Below are 19,208 nucleotides of genomic sequence, written 5' to 3'. Positions count from 1 at the left end.
AACAATTATCAGGGAATACTATGAAAAATTATATGCCAACAAATTGGACAACCTGGAAGAAATGGACAAATTCCTGAACACCCACACTCTTCCAAAACTCAATCAGGAGGAAATAGAAAGCTTGAACAGACCCATAACCAGCAAAGAAACTGAAGCGGTTATCAAAAATCTCCCAACAAATAAGAGTCCAGGACCAGATGGCTTCCCAGGGGAGTTCTACCAGACGTTTAAAGCAGAGATAATTCCAAGAAATTGAAAGGGAAGGAAAACTTCCAGACTCATTCTATGAAGCCAGTATTACTTTGATTCCTAAACCAGAGACCCAGTAAAAAAAGAGAACTACAGGCCAATATCCCTGATGAATATGGATGCAAAAATTCTCAATAAGATACTAGCAAATCGAATTCAACGGCATATAAAAAGAATTATTCACCATGATCAAGTGGGATTCAATCCTGGGATGCAGGGCTGGTTCAACATTCGCAAATCAATCAACGTGATACATCACATTAACAAAAAAAAAGAGAAGAACCATATGATCCTGTCAATCGATGCAGAAAAGGCCTTTGACAAAATCCAGCACCCTTTCTTAATAAAAACCCTTGAGAAAGTGGGGATAGAAGGAACATACTTAAAGATCATAAAAGCCATTTATGAAAAGCCCACAGCTAACATCATCCTCAACGGGGAAAAACTGAGAGCTTTTTCCCTGAGATCAGGAACACAACAGGGATGCCCACTCTCACCGCTGTTGTTTAACATAGTGCTGGAAGTTCTAGCATCAGCAATCAGACAACAAAAGGAAATCAAAGGCATCAAAATTGGCAAAGATGAAGTCAAGCTTTCGCTTTTTGCAGATGACATGATATTATACATGGAAAATCCGACAGACTCCACCAAGTCTGCTAGAACTGATACATAAATTCAGCAAAGTTGCAGGATACAAAATCAATGTACAGAAATCAGTTGCATTCTTATACACTAACAATGAAGCAACAGAAAGACAAATAAAGAAACTGATCCCATTCACAATTGCACCAAGAAGCATAATATACCTAGGAATAAATCTAACCAAAGATGTAAAAGATCTGTATGCTGAAAACTATAGAAAGCTCATGAAGGTAATTGAAGAAGATATAAAGAAATGGAAAGACATTCCCTGCTCATGGATTGGAAGAATAAATATTGTCAAAATGTAAATACTACCCAAAGTTATCTACACATTCAATGCAATCCCAATCAAAATCGCACCAGCATTCTTCTCGAAACTAGAACAAGCAATCCTAAAATTCATATGGAACCACAAAAGGCCCCGAATAGCCAAAGTAATTTTGAAGAAGGCCAAAGCAGGAGGCATCACAATCCCAGACTTTAGCCTCTACTACAAAGCTGTAATCATCAAGACAGCATGGTATTGGCACAAAAACAGACACATAGACCAATGGAATAGAATAGAAACCCCAGAACTAGACCCACAAACATATGGCCAACTCATCTTTGACAAAGCAGGAAAGAACATCCAATGGAAAAAGACAGTCTCTTTAACAAATGGTGCTGGGAGAACTGGACAGCAACATGCAGAAGGTTGAAACTAGACCACTTTCTCACACCATTCACAAAAATAAACTCAAAATGGATAAAGGACCTGAATGTGAGACAGGAAACCATCAAAACCTGAGAGGAGAAAGCAGGAAAAGACCTCTCTGACCTCAGCCGTAGTAATCTCTTACTCGACACATCCCCAAAGGCAAGGGAATTAAAAGCGAAAAGTGAATTACTGGGACCTTATGAAGATAAAAAGCTTCTGCACAGCAAAGGAAACAACCAACAAAACTAAAAGGCAACCAACGGAATGGGAAAAGATATTTGCAAATGACATATCGGACAAAGGGCTAGTATCCAAAATCTATAAAGAGCTCACCAAACTCCACACCCGAAAAACAAATAATCCAGTGAAGAAATGGGCAGAAAACATGAAAAGACACTTCTCTAAAGAAGACATCCGGATGGCCAACAGGCACATGAAAAAGATGTTCAACGTCGCTCCTCCTCAGGGAAATACAAATCAAAACCACACTCAGATATCACCTCACGCCAGTCAGAGTGGCCAAAATGAACAAATCAGGAGACTATAGATGCTGGAGAGGATGTGGAGAAACGGGAACCCTCTTGCACTGTTGGTGGGAATGCAAATTGGTGCAGCCGCTCTGGAAAGCAGTGTGGAGGTTCCTCAGAAAATTAAAAATAGACCTACCCTATGACCCAGCAATAGCACTGCTAGGAATTTATCCAAGGGATACAGGAGTGCTGATGCATAGGGGCACTTGTACCCCAATGTTTATAGCAGCACTCTCAACAATAGCCAAATTATGGAAAGAGCCTAAATGTCCATCAACTGATGAATGGATAAAGAAATTGTGGTTTATATACACAATGGAATACTACGTGGCAATGAGAAAGAATGAAATATGGCCTTTTGTAGCAACATGGATGGAACTGAAGAGTGTGATGCTAAGTGAAATAAGCCATACAGAGAAACACAGATACCATATGGTTTCACTCTTATGTGGATCCTAAGAAACTTAACAGAAACCCATGGGGGAAGGGAAGGGAAGGAAAAAAAAAAAAAAAAAAAAAAAAGAGGTTAGAGTAGGAGAGAGCCAAAACATAAGAGATTGTTAAAAACTGAGAACAAACTGAGGGTTGATGGGGGGTGGGAGGGAGGGGAGGGTGGATGATGGGTACTGAGGAGGGCACCTTTTGGGATGAGCACTGGTGTTGTATGGAAACCAATTTGACAATAAATTTCATATATTTAAAAAAAAAAAAAAAGAAAAACTCAGTAAAAAGTAAAGGGCTAATATCCCTAATATAAAGAACTTTCTTAAATTGAGGGATAAAGAAAAAAAAAGCCTGATGGAAATATGGGAAAAAAACATAAGGAGACATTTCACAAATATTTTTAAATAGCTCTTAAACATAAGAAAAGATGTCCAACTTAAAAAAAAAATGGGCAAAGAGGGTTGGGGAGTTGTGCAAAATGAGTGAAAGGAGTCAAAATGTAAAAACTTCCAGTTATAAAGTAAGTTATGGAGATGTAATGTATAGCATGGTGATTATAGTTAATAATGCTGTACTGTGTATTTGAAAGTTGCTAAGAGAGTAAATCCTAAAAGTTCTCATCACAGGAAAAAAAACTTTGTTACTAAGTATAGTAGTAGATGTTAACTGGACTTACTGTAGTCATCATTTTGCAATGTATACAAATAGCAAATCATGATGTAGAACTGAAAATGATATAATGCTATATGTTAATTATACCTCAATAAAAACGTGGGCAAAAACTGTGACAACACATTCTGTTGGTGGGAGAAAAGAAACTTTAATACTTTGCTAATAGGAATACAAACCGATAAAATCCTTTTGGAGGAGAATTTGATAATATTTAACAAACCCTAGTATTTACCTTTTAAGCTAGCAGCCCCACTTTTAGGAATTTATCCTTAAGATACACCTCCAATAATAATGAAAATACAAAATCAAGGTTAGTCATTACAACATTGTAATTGCAAAATACGGGAAACCTAACAGGAAGGTAGTTGAATAAAGTATGGTTCTTCCACACACTGAGTGAAGCTATAGAAGAATAAAAATGAACTCCATGAGCTAACATGGAATGATTTCCAGGGTAAGTGAAAAAAGCCAAGTTCAAATGAGTATTAATACTATGCCACCAAGACATGACCGTGGCACATAGACACCACAATTGCAAGTTTGGGGAGTTCCCAAAACCAGCCTCAGGTTGGCAATTTGCCAAAAGGACTCACAGAGCTTACTGAAAACTATTCATAGTTATGGTTTATTAAAGCTGAAGAATATGGATTAAATCAGCCAAGTGGAGAAGCACATAAAGTGTTCTAGCACCATGAACACAGGAGAACTTTACTGTCCTGACATCAGTGTATGACAACATTGCCATCCAGGAAAGCTTACCTGAGCCTTGATATCCAGAGCTTTTATTGGGGTTTTTAGGCATAACTGTTTGCCCACAAGACTGAGCTCAGTCTTTCAGCCCCTCTGGAGATCCACTGATACCAAAGTCATTACCCTAAACTACACTGTCGGTCCTTCTGGCATGGCCAATCCCCATCCTAATTCATGCTGTTAGACTGTTGGTGATCCAAAGCTCCCAGGCAAATACAGACATTCCAACAAGGCATGACATTCCAAGGGCTTAGAGATTACCTCCCAGAAGCCAAGGATAAAGGCTTGCTTTTGGGGCAAGGTTGAATTCTTTACCATGTAGCTGCTTCTCATGAAAGAAAAATTACAAAAATATACACATATCTGCCCTTTTGTCCCCCAAGACAAAATAAAATAAAAATACAAACATGGGAGGATAAACCAGAAACTAATGAGAACAATAACATACAGGAAATTATAGATATGCATAGGATGAAAGAATGAGAAGGAAATGGCACAGGGATGAGAGAGAGTGGTACTTCTCTAAGCTTGCCTTTTTATAAAGTTCTGACTTTTAAAACCATGTTAATGCTTCATATACTAAAAAATATATACAAATAGGGGTGCCTGGGTGGGTCAGTAAGTTAAGTGTCTGACGTCAGCTCAGGTCATGATCTCATGGTTCATGAGTTCAAGCCTCGCATCCAGCTCTCTGCTGTCAGTGTGGAGCCTGCCTCAGAATCTTTGTCCCCCACTTCCCTGCTCACGCTGTCTCAAAAATAAATAACTTAAAAAATACACACACACACACACACACACACACACACACATAATTAAAATCAACCAGAATGCAGGAGGACTCCAAAATGAAATACAAATAGCAAATGAATGACAAATAAATAACTATACTGAAAAAGTATGAAAAAATTAGCCAAAGTAATTTTCAAAAACATTTGGACTGTACAGGACTAGAAACAAAAGGACTGTATACAAATACTGTACTTTAGTTAGCAAATTAGTCTTCACAGATGAATGAGTTAATTTTGAAACTACTTTGTAAATATTCTAATTTTTTTAGTTAAGTAGGCTCCATGCCCAACATGGGGCAAGGGTTATATGCTCTATCAACTGAACCATCCAGATGCCGCAACTTGTAAATACTAAAACTGAGTACATAGGAAAATAAGTTGTAGATAAATAGAGCTAGGTTTTTCACCACTGATGAAAGGAGTAGCAGATGACGAACAGACTGAGACAGGTTTGAATCTATAATGACAGAATGAAATCAGAAGTATCCATATGAGTTCATGATTTTATATATACATATACACAGATATACATCTAGAAATGTGCACACGTGTATTTCCTAGCTCTGTCTACTTAGCGTAGAAGCAGTAACATCCCAGTAGCAATGAACACCCCTAGCACCCAGATCTTGATTCCCATTTTAAAAAATGACTGATGCCAGAGCGGGACAGAGCAAATAGATGAGCCTGGAATATCATTATAATGCCAGAAAGCAAAAAAAAAAAAAAAAAAAAAAAAAGTGCTCAAGAAATTATGACATGTCAAAAGAACACAGGAACCAACCTAAAGAGACTTGCCATGGTCAAAGACTCTGAGCAACTAAATATATAATGACAGTAATGGATTATAAGAGCAAAACAAATGCCCTAGTCTGCAACAATATATGACTAAATAAATGGGGAGAAGGGACAGCTCTCCTTACACAGAATTTCAAATTAATAAATACGGAAGGAATAATGGAAATAGAAAAGTTATAATTTGCAACTCATAAACAGACTCAGGAAAGAAAATTAGATGAAAAAATACAGTGAGAAACAAGATATATACAGTCTCAAAGTATCTCCACAAGATACTTAAAATCACAAAGGGAAAAGTTGTACCTTTCAACGGAAAACCTGACAAACATCACCTTAGTCAGGTGATCAGGGCTATCATCACCAGTAGTAATAAGATATGATGTTCATATGCCTCCTGATGTAGCACAATGTCACTTGTATGATGTATCACCTCTGTGATGTTATAAATGTATAACCTGAATTTAATCATAAGTAAAAACAGATAAGGCCACACTGAGGGACGGATACTCTATAGGATAACTGGCCAATACTCTTCAAATGTGTCAAGCAGGGGTGCCTGGGTGGCTCAATCGGTTAAGCGTCTGACTTCAGCTTACATCAAGATCTCACAGTTCGTAAGTCTGAGCCCTACACCGGGCTCTCTGTTGTCAGCACAGAGCCCACTTCAGATCCTCTGTCCCTCTGCCCCTCCCCCCAGTGCACACTCTCTCTCAAAAATTAACGAACATTTAAAAAAAATGTGTCAGTCAAGGTCATGAAAGACAAAAAGATTGAGGATCTGTCCCAGATTAAAGGACTAAGCCTAAGAAGACAGGATAACTAAGGCAACATGTAATCCTGGATGGGGTCCTGGTCCAGAAAAAGATCACGTTAGGCCATAAAACAAGTCTCAATAAATTTAAAACTGAAATTCTATTATGTGTCTTTTCCAACCAGAATGGTATGAAACTAAAAATCAATGACAAGAAAAAAAAAGAATTAAAAAACACAAACACATGGAGGCTGAACCACATGTTCACCCAATGGGTGAACAAAGAAATCAAAGACACCAAAAAATACACGGAAACAAATGAAAATGAAAACACAGGATCCAAAATCTTTGAGACATGGCGAAAGCAGTTCTGAGCAGGAGATGTGTAGTGATAGAGGCCTACCTCAAGAGAAAAAAAAAATCTCTCGGAGTGCCACCCGGGTGGCTCAGTCGGTTAAAAGTGTCCAACTCTGGATTTTGGCTCAGGTCACAGTCTCGTGGTTTGTGGGTTCAAGCCCTGCTGGCAGTGTGAAGCCTGCTCAGGATTCTCATTCATATTCTCTCATTCATATATTCTCTTTCTCTCCTCTCTGTCCTCTGTCTCCCCTCTCTCTCTCCCTCTCCCTCGACCTCCCCATGCTAAGTAAATATATAAACTTAAAAAAAATCTCAAATGAGTAATCTAAACTTACACCTAAAAGAACTAGAAAAAGAAGAATAAAACCCAATACGAGTAGAAGAAAGGAAATAATAAAGAACAGAAATAAATAAAATAGAGACTAAAAAACCAATAGAGGGGCACCTGGGTAGCCCAGTCGGTTAAGCATCCAACTCTTGATCTCAGCTCAGGTCATGATCTCCGTCGTGAGTTCAAGCCCCACACTGAGTTCCAGGCTGGGTTTGAAGCCTACTTAAAAAATAATAATAAATAAATTTTTAAAAATAGAAAAGACCAATGAGGGGCACCTGGCTAGCTCAGTTGGTAGAGCGTGACTCTTGATCTTGGGGTCATGAGTTTGAGTCCCACATTAAGCAGTAGAGATTACATTAAAAAAATATTTTTAAAAAAGAAAAAAACAGGGGTGCCTGGGTGGCCCCATTGGTTAAGTGTCTGACTTCGGCTCAGGTCATGATCTTGCAGTTCATGAGTTTGAGCCCTGCATTGGGCTTTGTGCTGACAGCTGAGCCTGGAGCCTGCTTCAGTTTCTGAGTCTCCTCTCTCTGCCCCTCCCTCACCCATGCTCTCTCTCAAAAATAAAACAGTAAACATAAAAAAAATTAAAAAATTAAAAATTAAATTAAAAAAAGAAAAGAAAAAAGTGGCGGAAAGAAAGAAAGAAAGAAAGAAAGAAAGAAAGAAAGAAAGAAAGAAAGAAAGAAAGAAAGAAAGAAAGAAAAAGATTATAAACCAGAAGATCAAGGTCTGAGGGAAAATTATTTTCAACACAGAACTTGAAACTCAGCCAATTCATCAATCAAAACTGAGCATATAAGTTATCAAAATACAGAACTACCATGCATCTTTTTCTCAGGGAGCCACATTTTGTCACACTCTGACAAAATGAGGGAGTAAATGAAGAGAGACCTGAGACCCAGGAAAGATCCAAAACAACACACAAGCAAGAGAAATCCTAAAGAAAATGGTAAAGAAAGATCAGAGTGACAACTATGCCTCAAGCCTCGAGAGCCACCAATCCAGAAGAAAGAGGTCAAAAGGATTTGGGAAAGATGTCTCCAAAAATGTGAAATTGACAGAATTTCTAAAATGTCTGAATGCAAAGACAGATGAGATACAACTGGAAGAGAGCTTGAAAATATATTTAGTTTACTAAAAAGACTATTCACTTTAGGGACAAGAAAAAGTTGCACAAGAAAGGAAAAACAGTCACTATAAATCATAGAGTACTACATAACTTAGCTGTGATTACCATTTACATAATCATAAAAAGGCAAACACTGCTCTAATCAAATGGTTCTCAACCAGACACTCCATATCATACCTCTCAGTCCAGTATTTAGAACTGTGTGGGAAATTTTTGGTTGTTACAATGAATTTAGGTTGGTATTGATATTTAGTGCCTGGTGTAATGCTAAATATCATGTAATGGACAGGATAATGAAGAACCGTCTCATCCAAAATGACAATACTGCCCCTATTGAGAAAAACTGCTTCTAGCCAAAATTACAGAATCACTACACAGTGAGGATAGATGGGACAGCAGACGTGTACATGTATGTAGAAGTGAGGAGCACATGTTAAGGAGAAGTAAATCTTTATCTTCCATAGTCTACAGATAAAGCTTAACACTAGGAAATCAAAAGTAACATTAAAAAAAAAAAGCTAATTTAGGGACATGCTGTCGATACCAAAAGAACAGCTCAAAGACTTGAAAGTGGCTGTTGCTGGGAAACAGGAAATGGCAGAAAGGGGCAAGATTCTGGGAACTAAGTCAGGAAAGAGGGCTAGAGGTTTCTCCTTCAGTATACATTTCTCTACTTAGTCCCTTTTATTTTTTTTTAACATTTATTTATTTTTGAGAGATAGAGACAGAGTGCAAGTAGGGGAGGGGCAGAGAGAGAGGGAGACACAGAATCCAAAGCAGGCTCCAGGCTCTGAGCTGTCAGCACAGAGCCCAACACAGGGCTCAAACCCACGAACTGGGAGACCACGACCCGAGTCAAAGTCGGATGCCCAACCGACTGAGCCACCCAGGTGCCCCTCTACTTAGTCCCTTTATAAAGCACCTACATCCCATCCTCAAATAGGCAAGGTTCCCTCAGACCAGAGACTGTTTTACCCTCTCCACACCACATACTAAATCTTTAGTTATCCTGTTTTTATGTATAGGGAGAAGAAAATGTCAGATCTGGAAGGATTTTTCTTAAACAGACTTTCAATCACTTATGTATATATATTTTAGTCTCACCTTCACCTACATGTCCACAGTCCATGACACTACTCACTAACCCTGAAACTTTTTTTTTTTTTTTCAACGTTTATTTATTTTGGGGACAGAGAGAGACAGAGCATGAACGGGGGAGGGGCAGAGAGAGAGGGAGACACAGAATCTGAAACAGGCTCCAGGCTCTGAGCCATCAGCCCAGAGCCCGACGCGGGGCTCGAACTCACGGACCGCGAGATCGTGACCTGGCTGAAGTCGGACGCTTAACCGAATGCGCCACCCAGGCGCCCCAACCCTGAAACTTTTAAAAGGTTCTGAAACACAAACATGACTACTTGTCAGCTTTCTCCACTTGTTGGTTTAGGACTCAGCTTTCTCAAGTCTGTTAATCAGTTACCACTAGTCTTTTCTGCTTTCCAGCTTCCAGAAGGTGGGGCTTGAACTCACCACCCCAAAATCAAGAGTTGCATGCTCTGACTGAGCCAGCCAGGCACTCCTCACTTCTCTACAGTTTTAATGGAGTTTTCAGGCTGCTGTGGAATTAAATGTGTACATTCAATCCAATTTCCTTACCATAACACACTGCTGAATAAAAAAAAAAAAAAAAAAAAAAAAAAATTGCTAAACAAAATGTACGAGCCCATTTTTTGCTAAGGGGAAAAAGCTGTGTATTTTGAATATTTATAGGGGAAAACATGTCTATCAGAATTTACACCAAACTACTAAGAGTTTAGGCCCACGGTTCCTAAACTATGTGCCAAGGAACCTAAGGGTTCTGCAGTAAATTCAGAGGGATATCACAAAGCATTCTAAATCAGAGGGGAAAAAACAATATTCTTTATCTGTCATACCTTCAAACATGTGACAAACTACCAGTTTAATACAATTCAGTTTCAAATTAGATCATGGTATATTCTTTCTAATGACATCCTATCTTTGCAAAGTTGGGTTTTTGTTGGTTACTGTGATGATTAAAAAAAAAAAATTTGCAAAAATCTATTTGAAATAGGAAATGTGGGTAGCAGTGTCTAATGATTCCAAGGTTTGAGAAGTTCTCTAGTGCCCAACCAGTACACTGGGTAATTGATTATTTAAGAATGAAATAAAAATACTATATTGTCTTTCAACTGATGTGTATTTAAAAAAAATTTGTTTTAAGTTTATTTATTTTGAAAAAGAGGAAGAGAGAATCAGTGGGGGAGGAGTACAGGGCGGGGACAGAGGATCCAAAGCAGGCTCCGTGCTGATAGCAGAGAGCCCGACGTGAGGCTCAAACCCACAAACTGCCGAGATCATCACCTGAGATGAAGTCATACGCTTAACCGATTGAGCCACCCAGCTCCTGATGTGTATTTTTTAAACAACTATTGGGTTGCTAGACTGTAAGTACTTAAGTTGTTTAGATCTAATTACTTAATAAATTACTAGTTATTTAATTATTAGGCCTAAGGATACTATGAAAAAGACACTAAGGGGGCAGTAAACAAAGAAAGTTTGAGAACCTCTGGTTTAGGGTATTACATTTTACTTTTTTTTTTTTTTAAAGGTTTTTGTTGTTGTTGTTGTTGTTTTAGGTTTTATTTCTTTTTGGGTGGTGGGGCAGGTCAGAGAGAGAAGGAGAGCGAGGATCTGAAGCAGGCTCTGTGCTGATAGCACCAAACCCCATGCAGGGCTCGAACTCACAAACCATGAGATCATGACCTGATCCAAAGTCGGACACTAAACCAAATGAGCAACCCAGGTGCCCCTTTATCAATGGAAAAAGAAATTAAAATAAACTTAATATGAAATCCAAATACATTCTCATTGTGCACTACCAACATAAAAGGAGATCTGGAATTTACTCTTCCTAATACTTAAATGTAATAATCACTGGGAAATCTTAATAAGATGTTTGTCTGTTTATTTATTTATTCAGAGAGAGAGAAAACGAACACAAGCAGGGAAGGGACAGAGAGAGAAAGAGAGGGAGAGAGAATCCCAAGGTGGCTCTCCACTGTCAGCACAGAGCCTGATGCAGGGCTCAAACTCACAAACCGGGAGAGTGTGACCTGAGCCAAAATCAACAGTCAGATGCTTAACCGAGTAAGCCACCCAGGCACCCCTATAAGATGTTTTTTATTCTAAAAACACACACAGAGCTACATAATTATGAGCCTATAACAAATCTAGACTGAAGAAGGGGGTAAAAAAATGTATAATTAAGACCTTAAAAGTCCTGCCCAAATTAGAGAAACTATCTGAACTGTACCTTAAAAAGTTAATCTAACATATTTCTTGGTGGTGGTTGTATCACCAATAATGCTGAAGTTATAAAGATATACAAACATCTTTCAAATTTCAATTCAATAAGTGAGTTTTTACAAATATGATGACATATGAGTGTTCAAAAAATTATTATAGTCTAATGTGAGTCATTTGAACAGGTATTCACAAATGTAATGAATAGAAGGTCAAATTGAGAGTATTATGGGAAGGGGCACCTGAGTGTCTCAGTCAGTTAAACATCCAACTCTTGATTTTGGCTCAGGTCATGATCTCACAGTTCCTGAGATCAAGCCCCACATCGGGCTCCACACTGACAGCACAGAACCTACTTGGGATTCTCTCTCCCTCTCTCCCCTTCACCCCACTTGCACTCTATGTTAAAAACAACAACAACAGAGTATTATTCTGGCAAAGGGTCAGGAGGAAAGACCTCTCTGAAGAAATTATTTTTAAGCTGAGACAAAGGATGATAAATGGTTACTAGGCAAAGGGAACAGATCAACAAAAGCCCAGTACAGTGAATGCAGTATTCAAAGGAAATGAAAGAAACTTCAGGATCACTTGGAGGAGGACCTAGAGAATAGAAAATGTAAACTAATGGTGCTGCTACTTAACATAAAGGTAGTGTCAAGCCACTAAAATATAAAGAGGAGTACAACACCTGATCTGTATACTTACAAAGATCATTCTACCTGCCGTGTACAGAATGGCTGGGAGAAGGCCATAGCAAAGGAAACCTGTTAGGAGGCTGTTGCAGGTAAATATAGGCAAGGTGTAAAGTCACCCAGATTAAGAGATAATGGAAAGAAACAGCAAAGTGAATCAATCTTGAGACTTTTTAGGAGACTGTGTGGAGGGAGAGGAGTAAGAGTTTTGGTATGAGCTACTGGGTAGATGGCTGTATAATTTACATAGAACAAATGGAGAAAGACTGGAGGAAGTTTATACTGGCTATGTCTTTAGTTTTAGACATGGTAGACTTGAGGTGACTGTAGGAAATTCATCTAGATGTATACTGCTGGATATACAGGTCAGGAAGTCTAAAAAAACGATACCACAGGAATTATAGTTTAAGCCATCAGCTTATAATAACTAAAGCTACAGAAACTGATAAACTCACCTAGGGAGACTCTGTAAAAGGTAGAAGCAAATGCACCCTAGGGCAGTATTCAGAGGAACTCTGGGATATAAGAGTGAGATAAAGGAAGACTACTTAGCAAAGGAAAATGACAAGGAATGATCAGAGAAATAGGTAGAAAATCAGGTTAATGTGGTATCAGGAAAGCTAGAGAAAGTTTCCAGAAGAAGAGAAATGGTCAAAGGCTGTTGAGAGCTCCAGCAAAATAAGGACTGGGGTACCTGACTGGATCAGTCAGTACAGCATGAAACTCTTGATCTTGGTCGTGAGCTTGAGCCCCATATTAGGTGTGGAGATTACTTAGAAAACAAAAAACAAAACAAAACAAAACAAAACAAAAAAGATAAGGATTAAAAAGTCTCCATTTGATTCTCATGACATTTGTAAGTCAAATTTTAATAGAATGGAGAGAACAAAAACCAAGATGGATTGAAGAAGACAATATATAAAACTGCCCAAGAAGCCCAAGTAAATACGAGATAGACAGGGTAGGGGGTTTTGTTTTGTTTTGTTTTGTTTTGTTTTGTTTTTAACGGAGACAGTTGTTCATATATGAATGCTCCATACTATACTTATGGAAAAAGATGGCAGACTGAACACATTTTACTCTTACTCCCTCCAAAATCCCATTAAAATGAAAATAAAACATTATTTTAATTTTATTTTTTAAAATATGAATTATATACAATGAAATGTATAGATAAAAAGGTTTTGGGTTTTTTTAAAGCATATATACACAAAATGGAAGAGGGGACAACAAAACCTTTTGGAACTTGGAACGCAGATTGACTTAAAGACTGAAAAAAGTTAATCTCAAGTTCGCAAAGGGGAAGCAATCCAGTTTATGCAACAGTGCCTCAAAACAGATCAGGAATTGGCAGCATCAGGTTTTATGAGAGAGGTGTAAACATGGTGCTAAAAATTAGACCAAATCATTTACATAACCTCCTACTCTCCACAAAACCAGCCAACTACCCCTATCTCACCTTTACACAAGTATGGAGAATTATTTTCTATATGAGAACAGTGCTGTCCAATGAAACTTCTGCAATGACAGAAATATTTTATATCTGCCTTATCCAACATGGTAGCCTTTGGACACATATGGTTACTGACCACTTGAGATGTGTCTGGTTCAAATGAGGTATTTACTCTTTAATTTTAATCACTAAATTTAAGTGGCTACATGTAGCTATTGGCTACCATATTGGACACTGCAGCTCTAGAAGGTAAAACAATGGATTCCTGGCCCAGTTAAGAATACGGGTATCATACTGAAAATAGTTAACCAAACATAAAGAGTTTACACACTAAGGGCTAAAATCTCTATCCCTTCACTCAGGTTAGCTACCAGACTGCTGGCAGCCAGCTTAAAAGCTCCAAGCAGGAGATCTGAAGATTTTTTTTTTTTTAAGATTTTATTTTTAAGTAATCTCTGTACCCACTGTGGGGCTCAAACTTACCACCCCAAGATCAAGAGTTGCAAACTTACAACCCCAACTGAGCCAACCAGGTGCCCCTGAAGATTCTTTTTTGAGGAATCTAACTTGCTCAAAAGGAAAGCCAAAGATACTGCTACTGAAGGTTCTCTAATAAGAGTCCATCCAGTGTGCTCTAAAATCAACAAATCTCAGGGCGCCTGGGTGGCTCAGTCAGTTGAGCGTCCAACTGTTGATTTTGGCTCGGGTCATGATCTCAGTTTGTAGATTGTAGCCTGCATCAGGCTCCTCTCTGACAGTGCAGAAGTGCAGAGCCTGCTTGAGATATTTTCTCTCTCTCTGCCCCTCCCCCACCCTTGCTCACTCTCTCTCAAAATAAAAAAAAATTAATTAGGGGTGCCTGGGTGGCTCAGTCAGTTGAGCATACGACTTAGTTCAGGTCATGATCTTGCCATCCACGAGTTTGAGACCCACACTGGGCTCTGTGCTGACATTTCATAGTTTGGAGCCTGTTTCAGATTCTGTGTCTCCCTCTCTCTCTCTCTCTCTCTGCCCCTCCCCTGCTTGCTTGCTTTCTCTCTCAAAAATAGACATTAAAAAAAATTTTTTAATTAATTAAAACAAATGGTATCCCATTATGCTCTCAAGTCCTCACAGACATAGAAGACTGCCTCAAAGACCAGCAAATGACTTCTATTAAACTCCACTTTTCACTGGGTCTTCAAGTTGTTATTACCCTCAGCCCGCCTTGGTTTCTATGTTAAACCTGTAATATCAGTTTAGACTAAAACTGGAACCATGGGTTCAGATTTATCCTTTTTAAGTACCTCTAACTTGAAAATTTTGCTGTCAAAATATGAAATTCAACAATTTTTAAAACCTCAGAATTAAGGTATTTCAGCCACAAAAATAAAAAAATTTGCAGACTCAGTAACGGCTTTTCATCTCAGACACATATCATGTTTCTCTAGACTTGAATTCACAGACTACCTATCTGTTAACCTGGGGTTTTAAAAAATATTTATTTTTGTAATCTCTGCACCCAATGTGGGGCTTGAACTCATGACCCCAAGATCAAGAGTTGCATGCTCTACTGACTAAGCCAGGCAGGTACCCCTGTTAACATGTTTTTTTTAATTAGCAAATTTAGAATGCCCTTTGTCATCTGGTTGTAGGAAGTTAACATGCTAATAAACAGGGTCACTTTTAGAAAATAATTCAGCATCCTATGGACTTGTGATGTAGGGTCTATTTGTGGCTCTCCTACTAACACAGAACAGGAATACTAAAGCAATGAGGTTACTGAAGAATAATTTGAGAATGAGTATATCTCCCTAAAAGAGAATGTTCAACTCTGCCTCGTTACCTTAGCAATTCTGAAAATATTACAAAAAATAAATAGTCAAGAGGTTTTCACTATAAGAAAGATACACATGAAATACTGTTACCGCCTAATCAGTTGACCCTTTCCAGGCATCTATCAAAAATTTTTAAATATTTATTCATTTTTGAGAGAGAGAGAGTTGGGGAGAGGCAGAGAGAGAGGGGGACAGAGGATCCATAGCAGGCTCCAAGCTGAGAGCAGAGAGCCAGATGCCAAGCTCGAGCTCACAAACTACAAGATCATGGATGATCTGAGCTGAAGTCAGACACTTAACCGACTGAGCCACCTGGGCACCCCATCAAATTCTTTAAACCAGTGACACATTACAACTTAACCAAGAAAAGAAAAGGGACTAAAAATTCAAGGACAAGCTTAAATACCAAGAGCCTCTAGTTAAATTAGGTGTTTATAAGGCAATTAGAGATGTTTAGAGCCCAGTTCTCAAACTGTGTTTCACTGGAAGCTGACCAGCGATACAGAGTGGTCATATATACGAGTACATATGAGGAGAGAGGAAGGGGTTTTAAAAAAAAAAGGTCTGTGTATAGTTGACTGGGTTTATGATAAGTGAGAACAACAGCAAAATTTTCTTAAATAGAATTTTTCCATGGTTTGTGAAAGCTTGGCATAAAAGCCTACTAACAAGCTGATTTACAAAGTGATATAACCTTTACATAATTATGCCAAAAAACAAACCTAAGCAACATTTAGTAAGAAACTTTATTGTAAAAGTTAATACTTTCATCAAAGAACTTTAAGGAGTGTTAATGCATAAGAAACTACAAAAACAGAATTATACTGAGCCACTGACTTAAAGGACTTATCTTCTGGGCTCAAGGTGGTACAAAAGAGTACTACTGATTCAAGTAAAGTGATTTGTTAAGGAAAGGAAGAGAAAGAAAAAAATTAAAAAGGTATAGAAGGCAACAAATTAGTTGGACATTACATTTCATCTCTGAGCCTGTTTATAAACTAATATATGAAACCTGCTCTACATCTGGGTTTTCAAAACTTGAGTATCACCTGAGAAGCTATTTAAAGACCACAAATACCCATGTGCCACTTCAGATCCACCCAGGCACCTGGGGTTTTGATTTAATTACCCCAGCCGATGCCCAGCCAGGTTTGGAACCACTGGATTAGATAACCCTCAAGGTCCCTTTCGTGTCCATGAGCTAAAATTCCCAACTGACAATTCTGTGTCAAAGGAACTGAAGAGTGCACTTGGCTACATACTGCATGGCAGCCATTGTCATGTTCCATTAAGGAAAAGGAAGCACCCTTAATCTGTCTGAGCAAGCAACTGTAAGAACAGGTGCAACTTACTCAAATCACTTGGCTGCATATCCGCTCGCTCCTCCCCAAACACTTCTCTAACTTAGGGTCTACTCAACTTCAGGGGAACCTGGGTGGTTCAGTCAGTTAAGCCTCCAACTTCGGTTCAGGTCATGATCTCACGGTTCTTGGGTTCGAGCCCCATGTCGGGCTCTGAGGTGACAGCTCAGAGCCTGGAGCTTGCTTTGGATTCTGTGTCTCCCTCTCTGTCTGCCCCTCCCCGACTCACACTTTCTCTCAAAAATAAATAAAACATACAGAAAAACTAAACTTCAGAGTGGGGTATGTTCTACTCTCTCCAATACAGAGAAAGGGCAGCTCCTCAGATTAACTCAGGACTGTAACGTCCAGCCACTCAAAGGGTCAAGTTCTTGTTCTTATTCTCTGCGCATTTTCAATTAACACGAAGTGTTTTAGAGACACAGTGAGGGGTCCTCAGAAAGATGTGCAAAGAATTTCTTCTAAAGCAGGCCAAGGTGTAAATAAAGCCCCTCCAGCTTTTTATCCTAGAAAGGGCCCACTGGACAAAACAATCTTGAGTAAGGAGCAAAACTGGTTTAGGTTATTCCTCATATACCAATAATGCTGATCATTAAACATGAGACATCTGGTTGGCTAGGAGAGTCTGACCTCGTCCTAATGCTGCCCAACCCAAAGCAGAGCCCACAGTTAGGTTCTAACCACATAAGATACTAGTTTCTCCTCTGGCCCCCTCCTCCATAGCAAGTGTAGTTATTCTGAGTAAAAGATGTAATTAAGAACCTACCATTAAATGTCCAGGATATTCTTAAATCCAAAACGTTTAATGGCTGATGTTCTGCTTTTTTCACTTCTCTTCATTCTCCCAGGTATTTATGTAGGTATAAGAAAGCTCCGCTTTACATGTGGTTAAAAATGTCTAAGTGTCTAACACGAGATTAAAACCACTAACAAATGGCAGGCTAGGATTTTAACTCCGCTCTTCCGACTTAAATACAAAACCCTCATTTCCCACATCCTCTCGGCGTCTCTCCTCCCCCAACAGAGTGGCCCAGTGGAAAGGGGGTTGATACTGCCCAGCAGAGACAGAAAAACAGAAAGCCTCACAGAAAACAGATTTCCCATCATCCTAATGTTTAATTGTGCCACACACATTCGCTACAACAGGGTCTTAAGAGTGTGCGGGGGGAAGGAACCAAAGGCAGGAAGGAAGCAGAACTGTCCGAACAAACATAAACTCTCGGCTTTCAAAACGGCAGTAGCGGGAGGACCTCTAACAGCAGCTCTTCCTCTCAAACCTTTCCCCGGCCTCAGGAGGGGCCCTAGCTTTCTCCGCTTCTACGTCGTACAGTTCAAACTGGAAAGAAAAAGGGGAGGACAGAGGTCCCTCGGGACAAGCTCCCTTCCGGCCCCCAGAAAGGCAGAGCAGCGCTCAAGGAGAAATTTGCTGCCTCCGGTTCGGGCGTGGGGGAGGGCAGCGCTCGAGGCCTCCAGGCCGGGGTGCTGAGCTGGCGCGCTCTGGCGCGGGAATGGCCAGCAAGCCCGGTCCGTAAGTCATCCCGATTTGACACCGGGTACCTACTTACCTACGTCGCTCGCTGCCGGCACCTGCCCCACCGCGGGTCCAGATACTGCCGCAGCTCAGACTAAGGCCCCGCCTTCGTCAGCTCTAGGGAACCCCAGACAGTGAGGAGGTGTCCGGCCTGCTCACAACGGCCACGGCCACCGAGCTTCCTTTGCAGCCTCCGCCGCGACGCCGGCGCTCACTTACATCGTCACCTCCTTCCGTGCCCTTCCGCCTCAGCCCCGCCCGTGCCCCGTGCGGGCAGCGGAAGAGAGAGTGGCAGGCTGGCGGTGGGGGCGTGGCTCCGCCTTCCCTCCGCTTCCGGCGGCGCGTTTCCCCGCCCCCCGAGACGTCCGCTTGACGCGTCCTGCCGCACCACGGGGATTCTTACCCGCGCCTCTGCAAGGGAGGGGTTTGGTAGAAACAGTACCTGGAAATTGTAGAGGCTCGGCAGGGCTGCTTTGAGACTTTTCTCTTCAGCCCCCTCGCACCTTTATAACCCCAAAAGGGCCAAGGCAGACCACAACTACTATATGGCCGCTCCCTCCGCTAATCCCTTTTTCCCTTTGGCCCAAAGCGAAAGACCACATTCCTGTTCTGGATGCACTTTAAGGCGTGGCCCAAGCTTTTCTTTTCTGGTTTTTCCGTAATCTTACCCCTTGGTATAGTAATGTGCCTCTTCATCTGTGCTCCGCCTCTGAGGGAACACTTCCCCTGGAGAGCCGGGGTCTTATTAACGTTATAGCCCCAGCACCGAACAGTCTGGCCTACAAGTGCTTGCTTAGTAGGTGTTCAGTAAAACTGTTACTTTATTTCTTATGAAGAGAGAAAAGTGGCTTCAGCCTGGTACATTGAGGCACTAGTCACTCAACATTTTTTT

At 40.1% G+C, this 19,208-nt stretch overlaps 1 protein-coding gene across 4 annotated transcripts in view; it reads right to left on the bottom strand.

Moving 5' to 3' along the window:
* SENP5 (SUMO specific peptidase 5) overlaps nt 1–18,609 on the bottom strand; it is a 56,543-nt gene extending 37,934 nt beyond the window's left edge. The window contains exon 1 of one of the 4 annotated variants that reach the window (XM_045502478.1): nt 18,351–18,609. The gene's annotated coding sequence lies outside the window, so the exon portion shown is untranslated. The remainder of the gene's footprint in view (nt 1–18,350) is intronic. The other 3 variants (XM_045502481.1, XM_045502482.1, XM_045502480.1) reach the window with 3 other exon arrangements.
* Nucleotides 18,610–19,208: the final 599 nt, after the last annotated feature.

The sequence above is a fragment of the Leopardus geoffroyi genome, chromosome C2 (assembly GCF_018350155.1).
Source record: "Leopardus geoffroyi isolate Oge1 chromosome C2, O.geoffroyi_Oge1_pat1.0, whole genome shotgun sequence".
NCBI lineage: Eukaryota > Metazoa > Chordata > Mammalia > Carnivora > Felidae > Leopardus > Leopardus geoffroyi.
This window is presented reverse-complemented; position numbering and strand designations above follow the sequence as displayed.